Source organism: Coregonus clupeaformis, unplaced genomic scaffold (genome assembly GCF_020615455.1).
Source record: "Coregonus clupeaformis isolate EN_2021a unplaced genomic scaffold, ASM2061545v1 scaf3526, whole genome shotgun sequence".
NCBI classification, from domain to species: domain Eukaryota; kingdom Metazoa; phylum Chordata; class Actinopteri; order Salmoniformes; family Salmonidae; genus Coregonus; species Coregonus clupeaformis.
The window spans coordinates 1-25,738 of NW_025536980.1; the positions used below are offsets into that span (position 1 = coordinate 1).

General features: G+C 42.0%; 1 long non-coding RNA gene and 1 pseudogene across 1 annotated transcript; one reads left to right on the forward strand and one right to left on the reverse strand.

Moving 5' to 3' along the window:
- Positions 1 to 3,456: 3,456 nt before the first annotated feature.
- On the reverse strand, positions 3,457 to 21,728 carry LOC121563698 (annotated as a pseudogene).
- Positions 12,711 to 20,281, forward strand: LOC121563699. The gene is made up of 3 exons (XR_005999904.2): positions 12,711 to 12,800; positions 13,106 to 13,162; positions 20,212 to 20,281. It is a non-coding gene; the product is annotated as an uncharacterized LOC121563699 (long non-coding RNA).
- Positions 21,729 to 25,738: the final 4,010 nt, after the last annotated feature.

Here is a 25,738-nt window from a genome sequence, read left to right on the forward strand (position 1 = left end):
AATCAAATATGTTCTCTTTTATGAGCTCTGTAAATATGTACATATTTAGATATGTTCAAGGGTTTTTATTGTTGTTTTTTATCACATGTTATGTTTTTGGTAACATTTAGTTTGTATTGCATATATCTGGTGGTTTTGACCCACAGATTTGCTGATTGTCTGGCAGGTCAATGTCATGGACGGCTAGCTAGCTAGCTGGCTTATGTTTTTGTTTGAATGATGCAGGAAACAGTACCAGCTTCTTGTTTCACCTGGCTACTGGTTCCAGATCATTGAGGAGTCACCTGAAGCTTGAGAGTAATAGGAGATACATAAGGAATGCAGTGCTGAGGCAGAGGGTTCAGTGAGGATAACTGGCTACTACTCTGAACTGTATATGTGGAGAGCTTTGTGGCGCCCAGAGCTGCTGAGGAATCACCCAAGTGGGTGCTACACATTGTGAAGGAGGAGAATTCCAGTGGCTCCACAACACAGGCTGGTTCCCAGAGTAGCCCTCTACAAGATCGTCACTAGACTCCATCTTCATCAACCATCTCTCTGACCACCTTCCTCTGATCAAGCCATGAACTGTCCCTCTCCATCTTTGAAAGATACATGCACTCAAAGACTTGGCATCTATTGGTTGACCTAGATAGATATAGATAAGCTACTCATTATGATGTATTGGTTGACCTAGCCAGCTATAGCTAAGCTACTTGTGATGATGTATTGGTTGACCTAGCTAGCTATAGCTATTGGTTGACCTAGCTAGCTGTAGCTAAGCTACTCATGATGATGTATTGGTTGACCTAGCTAGCTATAGATAAGCTACTCATGATGATGTATTGGTTGACCTAGCCAGCTATAGCTAAGCTACTCATGATGATGTATTGGTTGACCTAGCTAGCTATAGCTAAGCTACTCATGATGATGTATTGGTTGACCTAGCCAGCTATAGCTAAGCTACTCATGATGATGTATTGGTTGACCTAGCTAGCTATAGCTAAGCTACTCATGATGATGTGTTGGTTGACCTAGCTAGCTATAGCTAAGCTACTCACTATGATGCATTGGTTGACCTAGCTATCTATAGCTAAGCTACTCATGATGATGCATTGGTTGACCTAGCTAGCTATAGCTAAGCTACTCATGATGATGCATTGGTTGACCTAGCTAGCTATAGCTAAGCTACTCATGATGATGTATTGATTGACCTAGCTAGCTATAGCTAAGCTACTCATGATGATGTATTGGTTGACCTAGCTAGCTATAGCTAAGCTACTCATGATGATGTATTGGTTGACCTAGCTAGCTATAGCTAAGCTACTCATGATGATGTATTGGTTGACCTAGCCAGCTATAGCTAAGCTTCTCGTGATTATGTATTGGTTGACCTAGCTAGCTATAGCTATTGGTTGACCTAGCTAGCTATAGCTAAGCTACTCATGATGATGTATTGGTTGACCTAGCAAGCTATAGCTAAGCTACTCATGATGATGTATTGGTTGACCTAGCTAGCTATAGCTAAGCTAATCATGATGATGTATTGCTTGTTTGTTTTTTGCTCTTGAAGCACCTTGAGATTTCTTTCTGTTATGAAAAGCGCTATAGAAGTTTAATCAATTATTATTACTAATAAATTATTATTATTAATAAATTATTATTATTAATACATTATTATTATTATTAAAACGTTGCACTGATCATGCTAATTAAGATATAAACATTTTTTTGGGGGGGGAATCCTTGCAATTCCTTCTACATAAAAGTATCTACTGCAGTTATCCCTTGCCTGTTTCTTAAAGAGCACGCACACATATACACAAACATCACGGTAGTCCATAAATACTTCCTGCCAGCCAGCCCAGGGGAAGCTCTTGCTGAGTACAGCCGTGATCCCCGTTTCCTAAAATACTCACATATGTTGTCTATAAATATGCTAGCCAACCAACTGTCAGGGAAAGCCCTCACTATATGCTGACTCACAGACAGTCAGGGTGGAGAGGTTAACTATGGTTATTATTAACTGTTTGTTTTGGCAATGCTTTAGGTTCCTCCGATTCCCCAATGCTTTAGGCTCCTCCGATTCCCCTCCAGGATCTCTTTCAGGCACTTCCAGAAACTTTGCAGTGGCAGGCAAAAAAACGCCCCTCATGTAGCTTCTTCTAACCTTGGCGTTTAGTGCCCTCTATTGGAGAATAGTTATACTACAGTTGTTTGGAGATTTGCAATAATCTGCATACTAGTAAATACCATACACTTTCAGTCATTGCGCTAACGCCAGTTAGCATTGGCTTGCGAAATTCTTACTTCCTTTATAATGGATACAGATACATATAAATGGTATCCATGAGTCATCTGACTCTGGGGAAGTAGATAAAGGGCTTCATAGCCAAAGTCCTGAAGTATCCCTTTAAGGTCAGGGTAAGGGTAGGGGTCAAGGTCAGGTTTAGGATAGGGGTCAAGGTCAGGGGTTAGTGTAGGTGTCAAGGTCAGGGTTTAGGTTAGGAAGTCCCAAGGATCCGGAATTGCACTGACATAAATAAGGCCCATGAGCTAGGTCATGTTCATTAGGTCATGCAACAGAACACATCTTCAATCATTTTGCAATGGACACCAATAATTTGAAGGCAAGACCACTCTAGATTTCTTACATACTCTTATTATTATCGGAGTGGCTACGGATCCGAGTTCTCTGGAATATATAGTTCTCTGCATATGTTGGTTCAATTGGAAATTCTGAGTGGCGCAGTGGTCTAAGGCTGTTGTGTTACCATACAGGTATCTTATTGTCTATGTTGTGTTACCATACAGGTATCTTATTGTCTATGTTGTGTTACCATACAGGTATCTTAGTGTCTGTGTTGTGTTACCATACAGGTGTTTCCAGGAGAGACTGCCTTGGCCTTCTACAGAGCCATGAACAATACAGAGAAACCTGTTATTGGGATCTCCACCTACAACATAGTGTCCTTCAAGGCTGGGCAGTACTTCAACAAGATACAGGTACTAATGGACATCTAGTTAATGGCATGTGGATAGAACTGTTGATGTAACCTTTTAGTCTGTTAAGAGATCAAATGTTACATGCAGGACTAATATATGTGTGTTGTGGTGTCCTATGACGGTGTTATGACCATAGAAATAGAATGACTAGAATGGTTTTGTAACCTCTGACCTTGGCAGTTGTACTAGTTAACTCAGCAGCTTAAATGCAGAGGCTGGCTGAACCACATTGAATTCAATAAAGCAAGAACAAACTTGCAGTCCTTGCATCCATAGCTCAGTCTGAGAATTTGAGAGTGGTTACATTTCTCCAGCCTCATCACTCAGCTGTTCACCAAAAAAACGGACTGCTTTGTCCGGGTGACCACTTTTGCTGTTGGAATCCCAGATTGCTCCATTATTTAAAGTACAATAATGTTATGGTATGAAAAAGCTGTTTGCTAAGTAATAAGTCCACAGTCACAAAGGAAGTGTATGTAGGTCTACATGTTTTTAATCAATGCTCAACATTTCACCATGAAAATCATATTTTATGCAACACAGGAAAATGATAAGACTTGGTCTTGTTTATTCAGCAACTTCTTTGCCCTGTAAGAAGAAAGAAATAATATAATGGATCAGTAATAATAATGAACATGATAAATATATGGATAGACTTGGATAGAATATAATGGATCAGTAATAATAATGAACATGATAAATAGATGAACACTTGGAAAGAATATAATGGATCAAGCATTTAATGCTCAGCGCTCAGCTTGGATTTTCAGGGTGAAGTACCAACTGAATTAATCTTATTAGATTTTTTTGCCCTACCTGAAATGTGCTTCTCAAAGATCTTAAATACAGTTGAGTGAGTGTAAAATTTGCCCTCTGTGAAGACTGCATCATAGGTGGTGTTGATGTGGTCATATTTGAACATGAGTCAGGTATAGGTTTAGCAGCAGTTCTGTACCTTTCCAGTGTCACGGGTCTTGGCTCTGAGCTTGTTGACCTGAGTCTCAGCGATGTCAGCACGCTCCTCAGCCTCCTCCAGCTCATGCTGAACCTTCCTGAACTTAGACATATGGCTATTGGCTGCTTCCTCCTGGGTGAAGAAAAGAGATAGAGAGCGAAACATCAGCATTTAAAGTTTGATGCTTCAGATAGCAAATAAAAAATATGTTTTTAAAAGGTATTTGACTCACCGCCTCCTCAGAATTCCTCTTGTAGGCCTTCACTTTCAACTGCAGCTTATCTACCAGGTCCTGAAGTCTGCTAACGTTCTTCTTATCCTCCTCAGTCTGTGGGAGAAGATCAAAGAATCAATGTCAGTATAGTTTTATACACAAACCTGTCTGTGTTACTGTCAAGTGTGTGAAGAAGGCACTTTCTCTTACCTGGTAAGTGAGCTCCTTGACTCTGCGCTCATACTTGCGGACTCCCTTGACTGCGTCTACACCTCTTCTCTGCTCGGCCTCCACCTCAGTCTCGAGCTCACGCACCTTTGTGGAAGAAATAAACGTATTTGTTTGAGGTGGTGAAATCAGACTTAACTAATCTTTGTAACACAGAGTTGTAGTGTTCTACCCAGTCAAGGAGGCACAGTTGTTATCTGTCCCTATGTACTTCTAAACATTTAATTGAAGGGGTCTGTAATAATACCAACATATTTTCATTATCTAGGTCAGTGGTTCCCAAAGGGGAATTTACATTTAAATGTGTTTATGAATATTTCTAGCAAGAACGGATTAAACAACCAGGGATCTTTGGAAAAAGTTTAGAGAGTGCAATACAGTACATATTAATAATCCACAATTTATGTTCTTAACTATTAGATGCACAACGGGTCTGGGAGGCTCACAACTCAATTCTTCTTGTATTTGTAATATGACTATTTGTCCATTTTGTCATGCGTTTAGCAGTTTCTGGTGCAGCACCAGTATGGCCACCTGAGGACGCCACTCGCGTGTTTTAATGTTATGAGATTGCTTCTATTATGGGAGGCTCGCGCTATGACAGTTGAGAGAAGTTTGCAAAGTGAGCCAACAGCAAGACAGAAGCACCGACATAAAAACATTGGTATATCTTTATTTTGAAGGTAAGCGACTTGAAAAGCACTATATTCGAGACGGTAATGTTTCTGGAGTATGTACATATGTTTGTTAAGATGTTATGTTGTGTTTTCAGGTTTTATGAACTTATTAAAATCCGCTAGCCTACAAACCAATTCAGCCGTTAGCCTGCTGGCTGGTAAACCTGCATAGCAACGCTAGCTTCCCTAGCAACGGCCGGTGAATGAGACATGTCGCTATAGAGAGAAATGAAACAAATGTAACTAGATGTAACAAATGATTACTATGAGATAAAGTGGATGAATGTACATTATATTGTGTGTTGATGTGTATTGTAAATTTATATTTGTATTCTTACTACTAATGAAATGGCAGTTTAGAAGAAGTCTGCTGCGACAACTGTACAAGCCTGAACGAAGCAACTAGAGTAATACATTTGTATTTATTTGAAGGTCTTGGCTCAACTCCACTAAATAAGTGTAAAATTATTATAATTTGTTTTGTTATGATCATAAATGCACCATCATTTAACATTTAAAAAGGCAAAATGTGTAGAATTGCAGGAAATTAGCTTTAAAACGGCAACATTTTCTCTCTAATGCCTAGAAGGGGGACTTAACATTTCCCAGGGCCCGAGACTTGATTAGTCATGCCATGCACTACAGAAGTAACAGTAAACCTGCATGGAGGCTATTATGTATTTTTATATGATCAAATGCATTTCCAGCAATCTGTCTTTCAATCCACCATAATCCACCCGGCTGTTAACTCACCCTGGACTCCAGTTTCTGGAGCTGCTTCTTGCCTCCCTTCATGGCCAGATTCTCAGCCTCATCCAGGCGGTGCTGCAGGTCCTTGACTGTGACCTCCAGGTTCTTCTTCATCCTCTCCAGGTGAGAGCTGGTGTCCTGCTCCTTCTTCAGCTCCTCAGCCATCATGGCCGCCTGGAAAAGTAGTTTGTTTAATTTATGGACCAATTGGCACCAATCATAACGCCCCTCTAAGATCTTTGTTGTTCTTAACCAGCCCAGCTACCACTGGCACTTGGGGACAAATCAAGTCGATGTAATTAAAGAACTCACGTCAGTGATGGCCTTCTTGGCCTTCTCCTCTGCATTCCTGGCCTCCCTGGACAATATCGTCCACCTCTCCCTGCACCTGCACCAGGTCAGTCTCCAACTTCTTCTTGGTGTTCAGAAGGCTGGTGTTCTGAAGGATGAAATAAGACGATTTTTTTAAACTCTCAAGAGAACTTATAAGTCACAAGGCTGAAATTATGAAAATCTAAAGTAAGCACTGTCAAATTCCAGGTGTGTTTAAACTGTATGCTTGGTTGAGTTCCATTGGAAATGGCTTTTGACCCATACCTGGGAGTGCAGCAGTCCAACACGCTCGCTGGCGTCTACCAGCTCAGTCTCAGCCACTTTGCGGCCTCTCTCTGTCTGCTCCAGAGCAACTCTCAGCTCCTCGATTTCAGCCACCATCAGACCGTTTCTGCGCTCCACCATGGCTGCCTGTTCCTTCATGTCCTCTGCGACACGAACAGCGTCATCAAGGTGCAATTGGGCATCCTGGGGTTCACAATGACATATGTTCATTAGGACTTGTGGAAGTAGGGGCGATAGGATCGATCAGTGACAGAAATGTAAATTGATACGAATTTCTCCAGTATCGTTACCTTTAATACATAAACCACTCTTTTTAATTTCTCAGATTCACAAACAAATCCCTAGCCATGTTCAGATTTTTTATCCTGATGTCCCAGTCCCTTTACCTTGAGCTGTCCCTGGACGTTCCTCAGCTGTTTCTGGGCCTCAGCGGCCTGCCTGTTGGAGTGGCTCAGCTGGATCTCCATCTCATTCAGGTCTCCCTCCATCTTCTTCTTCACCCTCAGGGCATCATTTCTGCTCCTGACCTCAGAGTCCAGGGTGCTCTGCATGGAGTCAACCACCCTCTGGCTGTTCCTCTTGATCTGCTCCATCTCCTCGTCCTTCTCAGCAATCTTCCTGTCCACCTCACCCTTGATCTGGTTGAGCTCCAGCTGCACACGCAGAATCTTGGATTCCTCGTGCTCCAGTGTGCCCTGGACAAAGAAAATAAGTAATGCGTATTGTGTTTAATGTATTTGGATGTGTACAAGGAATTAAATATATATATGACTACAATAAACACCAAAGCAGGGAGCAGTAGCCTGTAGCTGGCATTGCTAGTGCAACACTGCTTTTCCTATCAAACATCTGTAGTTTGTACCTCAGCCTCCTCCAGAGCGGTCTGGATCTCAGACTTCTCTGTCTCCACGGTCTTCTTGGCCTTCTCCAGCTCATGGATGCTCTTGCCAGTCTCTCCGATCTGCTCAGTCAGGTCAGAGATCTCCTCTGCACACACACACACACAGGGGAAGTTTAGACTTGGGAGATTTTCAGTAGATATCGCTAATGCACTGAAGTTGACATTGAATTATAATAACAGTAAATTAATTAACAATAATTCATCTTGCTAATCAAACATGAGCCAAATAGAATTGCTGTCAAATGCTCACGTTGCAGGTTCTTGTTCTCTCTCTTTAGAGTCTCCAGATGATCCAGAGCCTCCTCGTAGGAGTTCTTCATCTTGAAGAGTTCAGTGCTCATAGAGCGAGCCTCCTTCTGAGCTCCTTCCAGCTCTGCCTGACCCTCCTCATACTTCTGCTTCCACTCTGCCAGAACCTAGGGAAATACATGGGATTTTCATTAGAAGTCATAGATGAAGAGATTTAAATCAGAAACATGCTACAATTAAACTACAATTGATTATGTAGCAGAAAGTTAGGTTTTCATTTTTACCTTGTCAAAGTTCCTCTGCTTCTTGTCGAGGTTGGCGGCCAATGCGTTGGCTCTCTCAACGTCAATCATGAGGTCCTCCACCTCTCCCTGCAGCCTCTGCTTGGTCTTCTCCAGGGAGGCGCACTTGGAGTTGGTCGCCTCAATGGTCTCCTCAGCCTCCTGCAGACGTTGGGCCAGCTTTTTCCTGTTAGGTGGTTTTGTAGTTTTGAAACAAATGTTACAATATATATTGACGTAACATTTTCTCAGAGCCCCCCTACCACCCTCAACATCCACACCCTATATTTGAGTGTTTGCTGAACGCGTGTGACTCACTTGGCCTCTTCCAGCTCCTCTGTGCGCTGGACGGCATCAGTTTCATACTTAGTCCTCCACTGAGCCACCTCGCTGTTGGCCTTGGACATGCCGCGTTGCAGCTCTGCCTTGGCCTCCTGCTCCTCCTCAAACTGCTCCCTCAGGAGGTCACAGTCATGACGGGCAGACTGGACACCATGGGCCAGTGCGTTTTTAGCCTGCGAAAGAGAAAGACAAAGAGAGATTAGAGAGATAGACAAACAAATGACGGTAGAAGTCTCTGAGTGTGGAGAGACGGTAGGAGTCTCTGAGGGTGGAGAGACAGTAGGAGTCTCTGAGGGTGGAGAGACAATAGGAGTATCTGAGGGTGGAGAGACAGTAGGAGTCTCTGAGGGTGGAGAGACAGTAGAAGTCTCTGAGGGTAGAGAGACAGTAGGAGTCTCTGAGGGTGGAGAGACAGTAGGAGTCTCTGAGGGTGGAGAGACAGTAGGAGTCTCTGAGGGTGGAGAGACAGTAGGAGTCTCTGAGGGTAGAGAGACAGTAGGAGTCTCTGAGGGTGGAGAGACAGTAGGAGTCTCTGAGGGTGGAGCGACAGTAGGAGTCTCTGAGGGTGGAGAGACAGTAGGAGTCTCTGAGGGTGGAGAGACAGTAGGAGTCTCTGAGGGTGGAGAGACAGTAGGAGTCTCTGAGGGTGGAGAGACAGTAGGAGTCTCTGAGGGTGGAGAGACAGTAGAAGTCTCTGAGGGTGGAGAGACAGTAGGAGTCTCTGAGGGTGGAGCGACAGTAGGAGTCTCTGAGGGTGGAGAGACAGTAGAAGTCTCTGAGGGTGGAGAGACAGTAGAAGTCTCTGAGGGTGGAGAGACAGTAGGAGTCTCTGAGGGTGGAGAGACAGTAGGAGTCTCTGAGGGTGGAGAGACAGTAGGAGTCTCTGAGGGTGGAGAGACAATAGGAGTCTCTGAGGGTGGAGAGATAAAAGGTGACTCTGAGGGTCACGTAGTCACCATCTATATGAAGATATAGCTCTAAACTCTATGGACGGTGGAGTCCATTTTACCTTGACCTCCTCCTCAATCGCCCTCTTCAGCTCCTCCACCTGCTGGGTGAAGGCCTGTTTTCCTCTGGTCAGCTGAGACACCAGGGCTTCCTTCTCCTCCAGCTGGCGGCCAAACTCTCCTGCAGGGATAGAGGGATATCTAGTTAATAGGGTCTCTGTTCTCTAAGATTGAAAATGTATTTGGAGGTATCATAGGGCAATGTTAGGTGGTGAATAGTACAGTAGAAACTATGTGGATACAGCCCCCAACACATGTAATTGTGTTCTACTGAAGGAAAGCATTGGGTTGTAGTTCATTGTTGATGGTACCATTTTCTGTCAGGAGTCTGGCCCTCTGTCCGCTGATGTCGTTGACCTGGCGAACATTCTCATCATTCTTAGTCTTGAGCTCGCTCAGCTGGTCCTCAAGGGTACGGCACATCTTCTCCAGATTGCCCTGTTAGTGAAACATGTACCATAATTACTTTATATATGGGACTCCTGTCAACCTCAGTTCAGTTGAATGGTATTGTAGTTGGCCCTCCTCAACACTGCTTGACCAAAACATCACTACTCACCTTAGCCTTGGCGACGGCCTCCATGTTGCTAGAGAGGTCATCAATCTCCATCTTGTATTCGCTCTTCTCCTTCTCCAGCTTCTGCTTGACGCGCTGCAGGTTGTCGATCTGCTCCCCGAGCTCAGCCACACTGTCGGCCTGCTTCTTTCGCAGAGCGGCGGCTGTGGCCTCATGCTGCAGGGTGGACTCTTCAAGATCACGACGCAGCTTCTGGAACTCAGCCTCACGCTTCTTGTTCATCTCAATCTGAGAAGCAGTGGCGCCTCCGGCCTCCTCCAGCCTCTCGCTGATCTCCTCAAGTTCCCTGGAGAGATCGGCCCTCTGCTTCTCAACCTTAGCCCTGGCAGCACGCTCAGCCTCAATTTCCTCCTCCAGCTCCTCAATACGGGCCTAGAACAGGGGACAAGAGTAGGGGGGATGAACACTACAATACAGTTGAAACAATTGAACCTCACAAAATAATAATAGTAGGTATATGTTGCATAAATGTGTTAATACAAAGCCAGTTACACTAATATATTCAGTAGACAGTGTCCCATGCAGGAACCAAAACCACAATGGTGAGAAGCACCAACAAGAATCACCATCTTCCAACCTATTGAGCCATTAGAAGCCACCAGGAACACTGTCTGCTACCAGAAAGTGGTTTTCAGGAAATGATTCAGTTGTGGGCGTATATCCTGTACTGTACCTGGAGTTCCTTGATCTTCTTCTGCAGCTGAGCTCCCAGAGACTGCTCATCCTCAATCTTGCTGAGGAGCTGAGTGGTCTCAAACTCCTTCCTAAAAAACACAAACACGTTGATTGCAGAGTTGGTTTAGATTTGTTAGTGTAAAGGGAGTATAATACCATTCACATTGCTTTTAAGAATCACATGCAAATGCTAATTCATAATTAATCAAGAACAACCATAACAGCAGCTGATACTGTAGTCATTTGTTTGTGTTTACTTCTTGATTTTCTCATCAGACTGCTGCTTGTCATTCTCCAGGTCCATTATGGACTCCTGGGCCAGTTTCAGATCTCCCTCCAGCTTTCTCTTGGATCTCTCAAGGTCCATACGGAGCTTCTTCTCTTGCTCCAGAGAACCCTCAAGCTATAAGATAAAAACACATATATTGTTCAAACTCTAAACAACTGAAGATCATATCATCTTACATTCTATCATGGTTAAAATGTCAAACTCCACTCACGTCATCCACTTGCTGTTCCAGCTTGGTCTTGGCCTTGGTCAGAGTGTTGACTTTGTCCTCCTCTGCCTGCAGGTCGTCCAGTGTCTGCTGGTGGGCCTCTTGGAGGGCTTTCTTCTCCTTGGTCAGCTTGGCAACACTCTCATCCATAGATGCCATCTCCTCTGTCAGGTTTTTAACCTGAAAATGGTCACAACATAATTATACTTCACCATAAAGGGGAGATTTAGTTTGTTATATATTGCGTTCATTTAAATGAGCAATGTGTCAACAAGTACTGTACTATAGATTCAACACTAGATGGCAGTGTACACCATGCCAGTGTACTGAGTGGAAGTCATAAATGAGGGGGAACAGAACATGCAATGAATGTGGGGAGTACCCTGCAACTGAAATTCCACTGTTGTGTCTTAATTTTTCCTGCACCCACAATGCAACTTGAATTCCATTTCTGTTAAGCTATGTTTTGAGTTGATTATTGTTTGGATTATTGTTTGGTTAGACTGTCTATGGTAAGACACAAGACCTTGTTTTCAGTGGCGTGCTTCTCCTTCTCCACTTTGGCCAGGGTGAGCTCCAGGTCATCAATGTCCTTCTTCAGCTCAGAGCACTCATCCTCCAGCTTCCTCTTCTTGGCAGTCAACTCAGCATTGATCTCCTCCTCATCCTCCAGCCTCTCGGTCGTCTCTTTGAGTTTAGCCTCCTGCTGGATCTTGCTCTTGATGAGCCCCTCGCACCTTTCCTCAGCATCGTTCAGACTCTCTCCTTCCTGGTTTCAGAACACGAGAAAAAATCAGCGGCCTCACTTTGTATATTCAAGGTCAGACCAAATCAATAGAAATTCATGAAATACATAACATGGACAATAACAATGTGTGAGTTAGCCACATACTTCACAGTGTCTTCATATGTGTGTTTATTCATGTGTGTGTAAATGTGCCCATATGAAGGTCGTTGCTCACTCACAGATGCAACTTGAAGTGCCAGGTCATTCTTCTCCTGAGTCAGGGACACCAACTTCTCCTCCATTTGCTTCTTCGTGGCCAGAGCCTTGGCCAGGTCTGTCGTCATCTTATCATAGTTCTCCTTCATGTTGGCCAGCTCCTTCTCAGTCTCAGCGCTCTGCAGCAGGGGCTTGATCTTGAAGTACAACTTCATCCATGGCCAGGTTTTCACATTCATGAATGAACGGACGTTGTACTGGATGGCGTAAATGGATTCTCTGGTCGACAGAAAGGATAGGGTGGCATGGTGAGTGACATGCTTAAAGCTACATTCTGGGATTCAAAGAACAACAAAACGGAACACCCCCGCCACTATTTGTTTACAGCTGAGGACTGGGGCTAGGGAAGTGTAACCCCTCTTAAATTCACAGACAGCGGTCTAGATGCAAGGACTGACAGGTCATGCTAAGCTCATGAGGCATTTTGTATTCTTCAATAATGAATGGGTAAATACCACACATTTAAATGACAATTGATCAGCCAAACCCCAAACTGAAGATATAAAGATAGAATCCTTATTTGCTACATCCATTTTTTGACTTTATAAATGAATTAAACAAAAGCTTTAATAGATCATTATAAGACTTACTTTCTCATTCTGAACAACTCACAGCATATACAGCATGTAATCATAATGCATTAGATACAGGTGGTTGACAGAAAGCTTTGCCAAGATGTCCACTATTCCTCACCTCCTCTCCATCATCTTGCTAAACTCTCTCCTCATGAGGAATCCACGGCTGAGAGCCTGGACCATGCCGACCAGAGTGGCCAGCTTCTCATCTCTCATCTCCTCCAGGACACCCAGAAGACCGGCTTTGAAGAACACCTGAGACACAGGTTAGCATGGTCAATGGAACCACAGATGGTGACAGATAGAAAGGGTTGAATCAAAAGAGGGGAACATCTCCACTAGATTGATTTGACAATGTTAACTTTGCAATGGTTACAAACTAACCATGGGATAGGATGTTTCTAAATTGTTAGTTATTTTACAGTTGTAGATTAGTAATATACACAGATACAGATAACTGCAGCCATACCACTCTAACACAATGCACATGATAATGAGTTTAGTTTATCTTCTATACTTCTATGACGTTTAAGTAAAAAACACTACAATGTTTATCCACCTTTTCCTTTAGTTAAATGAAGAAGAAAGAACAAAAGGATGGATAGATCAACTGGAGAGATTTTATATGGTAAGAGTTTAAATTATCATTGAAGTTGTGTTTTGTTGTCAGCTTTTGCTAGGGGTATTTGACTGACCTTTGTGTGTCCAAACTTGTAATCTTCGTGATTCACATCAATGGAACCAAGCAGCTTCTCAGAAGCCTTCTTGTTGTCCATGAACTGGCCCTCGGGGATGACACTGGCATTCAGTACTTTGTACCTGAATGAGGAGTCATTATTAACATATGTCAAGTTGTAAGATGTTTGTTACATTTCATAAAGGTAAGCCTATTCTGATGCTGGGAAATCCCTTGAAGCAGATATTTCTGTGTGTGTGTGTGTGTGTGTGTGTACCTCTGCTTGAAGTCAGCATAGATGATTCTGCTGGGGAAGCCCTTTCTGCAGATCCTGATACCCTCCAGTACACCATTACACCTGAGCTGGTGAATAACCAGGAAGTTCTCCATCAGACCTGGTAAAACAAACCAAGTCTCTTTTAATACTCATAAACAAGTTAAAGATTGAGATTGTTAAAGTCACTGATACTGTACTGATAAGATGACATATTTAACTCAATATTTATTGTACCTGGAGTCTTTGACTCGTTGGGGATCAGGCAGCGCACAAAGTGAGGATGAGTGCTCCTCAAGTTGGTCATCAGCTTATGTAAGTTCTCCTGTAAGAGGGTTACAAACCATTTTCTCAGACATAATTGATGATAATCAAGGCGCCTTTTGAAGGTCTGAATAAAACTTTCAAAAGCTCACCCTGAACTGGGAGGACACAGTCTGCATGGAACCACCCTTCTTCTTGCCTCCTTTCTTGGCTTTATCTGTTAAAATGGGGAAAAGTTAAAGATAACTAGAAAAGTACATTTCCTAGAGCGGGTGGAATAAATAGAATAATAATAAGAGTATGTAAGAAATCAAGAGTGGTCTTGTCTTCAGCAAGCACATTAATTATAAACCAGATAATCTCTGGTTAACTTCACACTTATCTAGAGGCAAATGCTGCCAATGAGATTATGTAAAATAACACCTATTGTATGATTGAATTAACCAAGTGTATGAATAAATTAACCCGGTGAAAACGCCATGAGAAATTGGGATACATTCAAAGTCTTTAAAGAACATTTGGTCTGAGTTATAACTAGTGATTAATTAAATATTTGGACGTGATGCTAGTCTTACCCTCAGGTGGGGGAGGAGGATACAGGGCAGCCAGAATTTTGACTGAGGACTTCTGGTACAGCTGACAAACTGAGTCGTTCAGGGGGTCCTTGTTCTTCTCCAGCCAGCCAGTGATGTTGTAGTCCACAGTACCAGCGTAGTGCACCAGGGAGAAGTGGGCCTCTGCCTTGCCTTTGGCAGGCTTGGGCTTCTCAAACGCATTTGTTTTCCCAAGATGCTGGGCGTACAGCTTGTCCTTGAAGGTAGTGTCTGAAGACTTGGGGAACATGCACTCCTCTTCAAGGATGGAGAAGATGCCCAATGGCTTTACGAAAAGAGATGTATATCAAATTAGTGATATTTCCATTTAGGATCACATTTATTCCTTTAGTAAACATGCTATTATATGATTATATTAATTTAGGGACACATAATAGGAAACATATTGAGTTCTCAACAGTCAGATAATTTGTCAGTGGCATATATTCATGGATGCCAATTTTTTGAAATTTCTAAAATAATGTATATTTCGTCTCGCTTGGCAAGAGGCTGAACGGATGTCACCAGGTAAAGCCTCCGAGCTAAACTGCGCCCCTCTGTCTCTGTATGTGTAGCCCTTCTATCTGATGCTGTCTGGTCTAAAATAGTATGATATTGTAGCATTGAATGCAAGGGAAGCCAGCGAGCATTTGGCCTCCCTTGATATTTTTTTAAATACAATAACAGCGAATCAGAGTTGAGCTAAACTGAATGAGCTAATCTGTGAGTGGTCCTGGTGCACCAAAAAATGTGTCAAGTGAAGCCAGTTTGGATTTGGCTTCACACCAATCACATCACATCAAGCCAAACGTCATTGACAAAAGAAAACTTCAATTGTTGCATCTCGTTGTGTTGTTGTCCTCCGGTAGATAGCTAGTTAGCTAAAATTGGCCCTTTCCTAAATTAACCTTGGACGGAGATTGGGATTTGTACTCGTAGTTTTACTTAATTTTCCGTACTGGCCAAAGATTTTAACAGCGATTATCACCTATCCATAAATTCCTACATTGTGCTTTTGGCCTGAGAGTATGGAAGTTCAATATGTAGCTAGATGTAGTAGACTAATGTTAACTTGCTGGCTAATCGTTGCCCAGGAAAAGAAGTTAGAATAGTGAGCAAGGCTTTTAGCCAGGTAGCCTAGGACAACAAACATTTACAGTGTGTAATGTATGACAGAGTCATAGACTGTTTCAGCAACATGAAAGAGAGGAGGATGGCATTGGAGTTTCTCTTCAAGTAGGGTGAGTCAACATGTTTTTTCCACTAACACACACATAAATTAGTACCATGGACAGCCACATGATATTTAGCTTACGTTGATTGGACTAAATTGTTTTTGGAATCTTTTGGTTGTCACTGTATTAGACTAAGCATAGGTGATTTGATGATGTTGAAATGTTGAAGTTGAAATGGTGCTGGAATAGTGGAGGGAGGCAGCTCCTGTTTTCTTTGTGACTTGCGGTATCTCTCCATGGTTCTAAATCAATTGATGTTTAGTAGTCCGAAAATGGCATTACAATTAACTTGACTGACCATGCTGTAGGTCATGTAACTGTCTTGGCTTCCCCAGCGATTTATACCCAAGTGCCGCAACTGTTCGTTGTACCACTGTGATAACATTTCACACAGCGATCCCTATGAGCTTTGCTGTTACAGTCCATTATAATCCTCACAGACAGCTTACCTTCTCAATAAGCTCAATGCAGGCAGCCAAGTCCATGCCGAAGTCAATGAAGGCCCAGACGATTCCCTCCTTCTTGTACTCCTCTTGCTCCAGGACGAACATGGTGTGGTTGAAAAACTGTTGCAGTTTCTCATTGGTGAAGTTGATGCACAGCTGTTCCATGCTGTTGTACTGTTGATGGAATTTTAAAAGGGATCATTTCATCATACAAGGCTGTAATCCATCTCAATCACAACTAATTGTCTTGTTCTGGTCTCATACTCACATCAAAGATCTCAAACCCGGCAATATCGAGCACACCAATATAGAACTGCCTTGGATTCTTGGTGTCCAACATCTCGTTGATACGGATGACCATCCACAAGAACATCCTCTCATAGATAGACTTGGCTAGAGCGCTGACTGAGTTATTAACCTGCAATGATAATACCTCAAATTAATACATGAGATACTGACCATGTCTAGTGATAAGGTGATACGAGCTTGGGAAAAACTAAAGTATGCACTTGTCCCCAAAATAATTCCAGTGCTCAGAAAATGGTAGATGCTGTGTTTGGCCGCCTAACCTGAGGCACAGTCTGTCCCTTGGTCACATACTCGTTGCCGACCTTCACTCTGGGGTAGCACAGAGCCTTCAACATCTCAGCTGAGTTCAGGCCCAGCAGGTAGGCGATTTTATCAGCCACTGGAGAGAGAGAACCAACAACAGACTCAGGCACACACGTCCTCTGTAGCTCAGCTGGTAGAGCACGGCGCTTGTAATGCCACGGTAGTGGGTTCGATCCCCGGGACCACCCATACACAAAAAAAATAATAAATAAAAATGTATGCACGCATGACTGTAAGTCGCTTTGGATAAAAGCGTCTGCTAAATGGCATATTTATAAGATGGCTTGTTTCTGATTTCACACTGACAAAATAGTTTGGCTAACTTCTTTGTGGGTTAGGTGTTGTTTCACCCGCATCCATCATTTCTGGATGTTCTCTAGAAATGATCTCCTGCCTGACTTTCATGTGTCACTGTCTGCCTTACATGTTCTATTTCTATGTTTGGGACTGGGAATGGGACTAATGCTTTACATATTGTATATCTATGAGTGGGACTCACCCTCTGTGCCGTCTGGCTCGGCCTGCTCCTCACGCTGCTTCTGCTTGAATTTCAAGTTGCCATGGTGCAGTACAGCTCCTGTCAGCTTGTAGATGCCAAGCTTCTCATCATTAGTGAAGCCCAGGATTGTAATGGCATCCTGGCATTAAAGAGGAAGTACAACAGTGATGAACTGAACGGTAGTTTGGCCAGTTACACTACAGTTCTGTGCTGCTCACTGCAGAACAATGGGATGGATAGATTTGACTGGCTTCTCTGTTCCACATGATAACGCTTGGCCAACACACTAGTTGATGGCAGCACAAAAGGAGTTTTACACAGCTCCACAGGAAACTTAGTGGTGCTCTCTTGTGGATGTCTTACATGTATTAGCCTCAAGGCTAAGTGTAAAGGCATGAAGAGTTCCTTGAGGCACATGCCTAACTAACACAAGGCATTTAGAATTTAAAAAAACATACATGAACATTCCCAGCTTCCACCAAGTTGGAATTTCACAGTGCATTCAGTGGTCCTATCCATTCCACATCTAGAGTTTGGTTAACCCTTTGTTTGACTCACATCTGTGGCATCCAGCTCTTCATTGTCATTGATGCTGGCCACAGTGATCTGACCCTGGCTGCACATGGGGAAGTCGTAGGGGTTGGTGGTGATGAGCGCCATTTCTGTGGACAACAGAGAACAGCTTGACAGTTAAATCTCTTAGAATTCTGCCGTCCTACCTTTACAGTATCTCTCCCTCCTTTACTCAATAGATGGACTCAAGGATACATGTAGTATATAATAAATAGCATCAAAAGAGGGGACTGAGACTTGTGGACTAGTGTGATCACAGTGCATTACTTGATGGATATTTCCCAAAGACCTGACCCATGTCTAGATGCCTTGTTACCTTGGATGTATTCATTGTAATAGTATTAATAGTGTGGATTATTATTTTTTAAAATATATTCCATAGATGAGGGTGGGAAAGATTTCCGCTGAACCTCTACTTTGCCGTACCAACTAGCTCAGGTTTGTGGCCTGTCATCATCTGGAAGAAGATGTGGTAGCCTCTCTCATCGGGCAGCTGGAAGGACACTCTGGACTTCTCCAGTAGATCTGAGGGTAAAAGAGAGAGCGAGTGAATGACACAAAGATAGAGAGAAAGGAGCGAGAGAACGAGAGCGAGAGAGAGAGAGAGAGAGAACATGAGATACATTTAAATTTGATGATCTCCAAAAAATAATCTGTGTGAATTTAGGAAATCATTGAGAAACAATCAAAACCAACTCACAGGTCTCAATGTCAGCTTTAGCCAGTTTACCACCTTGGAAGTGAATCCTGATGAATTTACCCTATAGTAGAGCATGGGGGTTAGAAATAGGTCAACAAATAAATCTAACATTTTACTTTGATAGACCCCTTTAAATGTTACAGTTTGTTGGACAAATATTGGATCTATTGATACAGATGTAGGCTCTTCATGTAGGATCCAGTTTTCTACAGCAGGAAAATAATCCTGCAGCAACTGGAAATGTGAATTATTATGTGGATTATAAATAATGGAAATGTTTTTGTAGGGTTGATACCCCAAAAATATTACAGCAAATCAAATCTGACATTTTTGAGGAAATTACACATTTTATAACCTCAAATACACTACAAGTTTGAATTTCAAATTTTCAGCAACAAAAGAGTGATCAAAATAAGATGTTAAATCTGTATAACAATAGGGAACTACTGAATTACATTTTTCCAATATAAGGTAACTTCCACAGTATGCCCTTCATACTTACAAAGCGAGACGAGTTGTCGTTCCTCACTGTCTTGGCATTACCGTAAGACTCCAGCAGAGGGTTAGCTGCAATGATCTGATCCTCAAGAGACCCCTGATTGAGACAAACACAAGTTGCTCAAAAACTGGTAACCTGTTAAAGTTAGTGTTTCTTAATTTCTTGAACCAGGATTCACCACGGGAAAAAAGGTTAACACAGCCAACCAAACTGAAATGTGTTAAAAAGGCAAACATAAGAACAACCTACCTGCATTTTGCCAGGTTCTGCTTCCTTCTTGGCACCAGACACTGCAATGGTTGCAAAGTACTGGATGACACGCTTGGTGTTGACAGTCTTTCCTGCACCGGATTCTCCACTGGTTTATATGACAGAGAAAGAGGGGTTTTAGTTACATGTTTGAGTGTCATAATCCATTCATAATGTAATGTATTTCATCACACCAAGAGACCCAACTTATTACAATAGAAACACCTTCTCAATAACATTTTAGTAAACAACTTACGTAATCAGGACGGACTGGTTCTCCTTATCTGTAACCAAAAAACATATTGCTTATCATACTCAAGCAACATTATGGGGACATTATTGCATTCATAGCATCATCACGAATTTCAATTTGGAACATTTTCCATTCAAGGGTAGTGGAATCAGATATTCCCAGCAAACTGTTATTACCTAGACTAGAAAACAGTAGATATCTCTTTTATAGCACATTAGAACTTCCATTGATGCACTTATGGACTTTGAGATCCACACGCATTTATGGACATCCATCCAACCAACCAACCATCCCTCCATCCATCCATCCATTCATCCATCCATCCATCCATCCATCCATCCATCCATCCATCCATCCATCCATCCATCCATCCATCCATCCATCCATCCATCCATCATCCATCCATCCATCCATCCATCCATCCATCCATCCTTGAGAGCTCGTACCAATCATCATGAACTGAAAGGCGTTGTCAGAGACGGAGAAGATATGGGGTGGAGCCTCCATCCTCTTCTTCCCTCTGTAGGCGTTGACAACCTCTGCGTCGTACACGGGGAGCCACTTGTAGGGGTTCACCGTGGCACAGAAGAGCCCAGAGTAGGTCTGGATGAAAGCATCATTAAATTAGGGGATTAACAACGTTAGATGAACTTTTACCTGGATTTATGTGAGGATGTGGGTGTACTTTGGTATAATGATGTGGGTCTACTGTATTGATATGTTTTGGTTTCTACCATTCATTTATGTATAGTACTGTATGTGTGAATTTATTATGTTCATGTATGTGTGTGTTTGTGTGTGCAGGTTTCTTACATAGATCATCCATGCTGCATAACGCTCTTTGAGGTTATACAACACAGAGGCTTCATTCAGGTAGGTCATCATGGCCATGTCCTCAATCTTGTCATACTTAGGGGGATTCATCTCGTAGATGTCTGCATCTTTGAACTCTTTTCCTTCCTGAAACAGTCAGAAATCTAGATTACATGCAGATCAAAGTGGACGTGACTGAATGCTTTTTGCTCATTAAATACAAGTAAAAAAATATATATATGCATACCCACATTTAATCCAACTACTTTGTTATCACCCACTGACACATACATCATGATTCTTGACTTGTCAATATCACAAATTCCATGCCAATTTTAAATAGCAGCTTTAAACTTGATGTGTTTGAAGGTTATATTCCGCTAACAAAAAACTATAAATGATCCTTAATATATATTTTGTTAAAGATTTTAAATAGTCTATTGAAATGTTTTTAATCATTTTGATGATTTTTCAAGACTTAGAGTAATTACTCGAACTTGAACATGAATAATTTTCAGATCAGGCTTACCTCCTTAGTGCCGTCAGGTTTGGTGACTGTTACAGTACACTTCCCATCGGCCCTGGCAGTGACCAGACCCTTAAGGTACAGCTCCGCCTTGTCTGTCACATAGCAGGAGTTCTTTGAATCAAAGGGTGCGGTTTGTGCCTCAATCCTCTCCCTCTCAGGCTTACGGAGGTATATGGCAGCCTTGCCGTAGATTTGCATCTCAGCGTCCGTACTCATGGTGACGGATCACTAGCAAAAAGATGAAACAAGAAACATGATTGACTCTGTGGTGCTTCCTCCCCAGTCAACAGAGTTAGGTGAGCGGTATCTCTTCGAATATTTTCATCACTTTTTATGTGAAGACTCAAACCATGTCTCACCTTCTTTTTCCCCTTCTACAGATGAATGTGTACTTCTTGGAGGACCCTGTGAAACATAAGGTGTTGTGAAAACGCACAAATCTAAAGCAGTGGAGGCTGCTGAGGGGAGGACAGCTCATAGTAATGGCTGGAAAGTAGCAAATGGAATGTTGTGAAAACGCACAAGTCTGAAGCCTTATCATTTTGCCCCCGAACGGCTAAAAAACATTTAACTAAATAATAATTACAGCCATGTCAAATTCAACTACAGGTGCAACTGATAACTTTTATTTTCCTAGTGGCATCTCACTTTACTACACATTCTATGAAGAATTTAAAAGGATACCCCTGAAAACCCAGTTACATTCTAGACCACTCCCTTAACTAAGTGCAGAAGCATCACTTTTGGACATAAAAGGAAGTTACAGATTTGAAGTAATACACAGTTAAAGAAAAACACATAAAAAACATTTTTTTAAACCAATGCCACTTGATTGCATATTGTCAAATCTTACAAGAGACATGCAGAAGTCAATTCAAACAGGGCAGATAGCTACTGCCTCAGATGCTGAGTGCAAAGATGAGACAAATGTAAAAATCTAAGGAGGTGGAGAGGTCTTACCACAGAGGAAGAAGGTATCTGACTTATGGATGCTGGGGCCTCAGCCTCCTTATATCTGGTTGGAAGTGCCAACCAAGCAAATGTTAATTATGGACCACTCTGGGAAAGGAAATGAATTGGATGAGAGACCTCAGTGTGTCTGTCTCACTAGCGCCTCCCACTTCCAGGAGCACCACACTCCCATTACATGGCTGTTTAATGTCATATGTGTCTCTGAATTGAATTTCACTGAATTTATATAAATGAGAGATGTCATTACTAATAATTATGACAATATCAAAAGTTTGATTCATCCCAATGTTACTTCTACTGAACCTCAAATACTGTAATGGAGTGAGTCCATGTTTACCCACTACCACTAAAATAGTTTTCATATTAAATTAATATTTAAAAGCGAGAACGGAAACATTTAGGCATTCAATAACAGCATATAAAACTGTTAAATCTAATGTGTTATTTATCTACAGTATGATCTAATGAAGATTCAGGAGGAGCTTTTATTTGTCTCACATTTCAGTTGGCTAAAATAGTCCAGTAGGATTCTTATGACTTACATAACACCATACCAGTATTTCAATCATCTTATCCACTCATATTGCTGACAGCGATATAGCTGCCTCAAACTTTAATTACACTCTGAAGTAAACCGCTTAGCAGCTGAGCTGGCTTCAATAAAACTGATATAAAATTAATTGGGAATAGTTACAATAAAGTAACAGATTCCTTTACATTTACATTACATTTTCACCACCTGAATACACCCTGTGTGTTTGGGGTGCAGTGTCCACCCAGCACATTAGTAGGGGAGATCGGGGTTGGTTGGCACTTTTTACTCTGGTGTGTATTTCTCATCACCAGTATATCTGGTAAGACTCTTATTATATTATGAGGAAACCAATGTCCTGGGTTGAAATGGGGACCCTTTTTATCCTCATATATTATTCCAACATGGAGTTATGAGCCATCAAACAAACTCTGTCCAGTTGTGACAACCAGCCCCATCACAGGGTCTGATGTCACACAGTGTGGGGTTATTATTTTGGTAAGAGGAAGTGATGCAATAGAGCAAACAGAATCTTAGCAATAGCCAAGTCTTTCTTTGATGAACAATATTCCTAACAAAATTCAGAATTTTAGTCTTTAAGAAAAGCATATTACATTTTGATCTTGGCATTTAATGTATACTGGCGGTATACTCTATACATTACTGTATAACCCCTCATGGCTTGACCTAGGAAGTCAGAAAATAGGTTTGAAATATAGCTCTCCCTTTCCTCTTTTCAACAAACAGAATTCATGGATACTCCCATAGTTCAAACATTTACAAAGAAACATAAATTCCCCTCACATCAATGTTTTGTCATGCTGACATGAATTTATCAGGGCCTCGTTTCCCAGTTGCGATGTAACTTAAGCATTACGATGACCGCACCAGATGCATCATTATTTACAAGCCAACTTTTCCCAAACAAGCACGTAGGGAAAGCGTTCGCTAAGTGCATCGTTAGACCATGTGTCTACACTGATAGGATGGAAAGAAAAGCAGCGCTGCTCTCGGATCTGCTTTCTCCATTCAAATCGTACCTTAACATTAGAATGATTCCACAATACTGACGACGGATCAGCTCCTAGAGAGATATTATCACCTATGGCTGCAAATAGGCAATTGAGGCGACTTACTATGCTTACCCTATAATTATGCACTAAATCACAGATTGGGAACATCATTTGCACACATGCTGCTGCACATCATGTACCACAGAGGCAAAAATTACAGATAGTAGCCTGGTCGCAAAATAGACCTCAATTGATTGAACATGACACTTATTTCAATATGATTGAAATAGCCTATCATTTTATCCTGCACTTGTTTGTAACAATTGAAAATTCCTTGGCAACTTTGTATTTGTAATCAACTGTGTTATGAAGTTATCGGCAGTCACAGTCAGACAGATAGCCCAAACTTCTTGATTCTATGTTTAGCAGAGATCTGTGAATAACGATGCACTTTGGCTGCTCTACGAGTGGTCTGGATCACTCCTAGATGTACAAAGGTTTTTAAGAGACACGTTACTAACGAAGGCTCTGGGAAACACCTCAGCTACTAAAGAGGTTCTCAAGATGATCTTAATGCTACTAAAGCTCTGAGAATTCACACATTTTAACCTTAAAAATATTACACAGCGCCATTTAGATTGGGAATAATTAGAACTGTGACAACCAACCCGTGAGACAACCAACCCTTGTCTCCCCTACAAGAAGCCCCAAAGGGGGGAGCTACTGGATACACTAGTTGAGCAGGGGGCTGACCATCTGGAAGGACCCCATCAAGGCCTTTTCATTTCTTGGACTGTGCTCTCATCTTCACTGCAGCCAAGGTTTATTGTTTGATATATCTGCCAACACAGCCTAATTCTGGCACCAATGCCACTGTTATTAGATGAGATATTTACTTGCCGTGTTTGTGGGTGGAGAGAACATTAACACCATGCAGACTAAATGTTTATGACATTAAGTTATTTTAATGTGCAAAGATCTTGCATGATATATGACATGTTGTGTACACCCGGCATAAGCTCCAAACTTGCACTGTGCAGAAGTTACCCTCCGGGGAATAAACAAACATTTGAACATTGCTTGAAAGTGCAGTCATAGACATTTGGGTGACATTAAACCAAAAATCTGACATTGTTTTTTCATTGGAATTTGGTTCTGCTTTTAGATGTTTGAAAGCATAATGATAACGAATTGGAAATTCAGCTATATTTTGGCTGTCTTTTTGAGTGGGTGAATATAGGTTGTAAAATCATTGATCAACATCTCAACCAAATATTACCTAATTATCCACGTTGAAATGATGTGATGTGCCCAGTGGGATGACCCTTTACAACAAGTTGATTTAGCTGAAGCCGCTGTGTTAGTGCTGGGATGGAACAAGAGCCTGCAAACCATGTGGATGGGCCATCCATAACGAGTTGCAGGCCCCTGATATACTGTTATTAACTGTCAGATGTCATTAAGCAGTTGAGTAAACTGTCATTATAAAACTGTTTTGGGCCCATCGGGGAATCGAATAGTAACTCTTGATCCAATACATTTTAAGGGTGCTTAAAAACGACTAAGTCTGTGCTCACAATGTAGTTTTATCACCACAGACAGGAGTTTGGATGAGACACCCCAGCGCCTTGGCTCAAGTCGTCTTTTTTTCCCCCCATGATTCAATCCATTAAAATGTCACAGCCAGTAAAAATCTAAATCTGGAAATGAAATGTCAGATGCTGTGGCATGGATCCACAAAACAACCAATCTTGGCTCGGTTAATTCAGATCTAATTTTCCAGGTCACATATCTTGCTGTAAATCTATTACGGTGTCAGCAATGTGAGGACCTCATGGTTGACTAATAAGGTCAGAATAATGTGCTGGCCTGTATCGGATCTCTCTGTGTTCTACAGTATAGGTATCATGTCTTCACTTTTCAGCATGCAGTGTAAAGTCAATTGAGGGCTAAACACTTGTATCAAATGGGCACGTGTTGTGTTTTTCAGCAAGGTTTACAGATCTTGGACAAACAAGTAGTCCAAATTATTCAAATTATTACCCCCTTTCAGTGACCTCCAACCATGGCCATGATCCGAAACTGGGTGTCAGAAATACACGCACCCTAAAGTCAATTGGGATTGCTTTATGACCCCCTGGGATTGCTTCATGATATCTGCTGAGCTGTTCTTGAAACTCCAATTTGATCCTATATGGTCCATGACAGAGTTACAGGAAGCGAACCAAAGCAACAGATCATTTACAAGCCCAATATGGCCATGTTCAGAAATGCTTGTGTCAGAAATACATGCAGCTTCCACAGCAAAATATCTAAGGTAATTTGGCTTTGATTTATTGGCAGATCTCCTACCATTTGAGCTGTGCACCAGAGGAAATGACCATATACGAAACAGACTTATACCTGATATGGCCATTATTAAACAGACCGGTCAAATACCTGCTTTTTTTTGGACAGCTTTATTTTTTGACT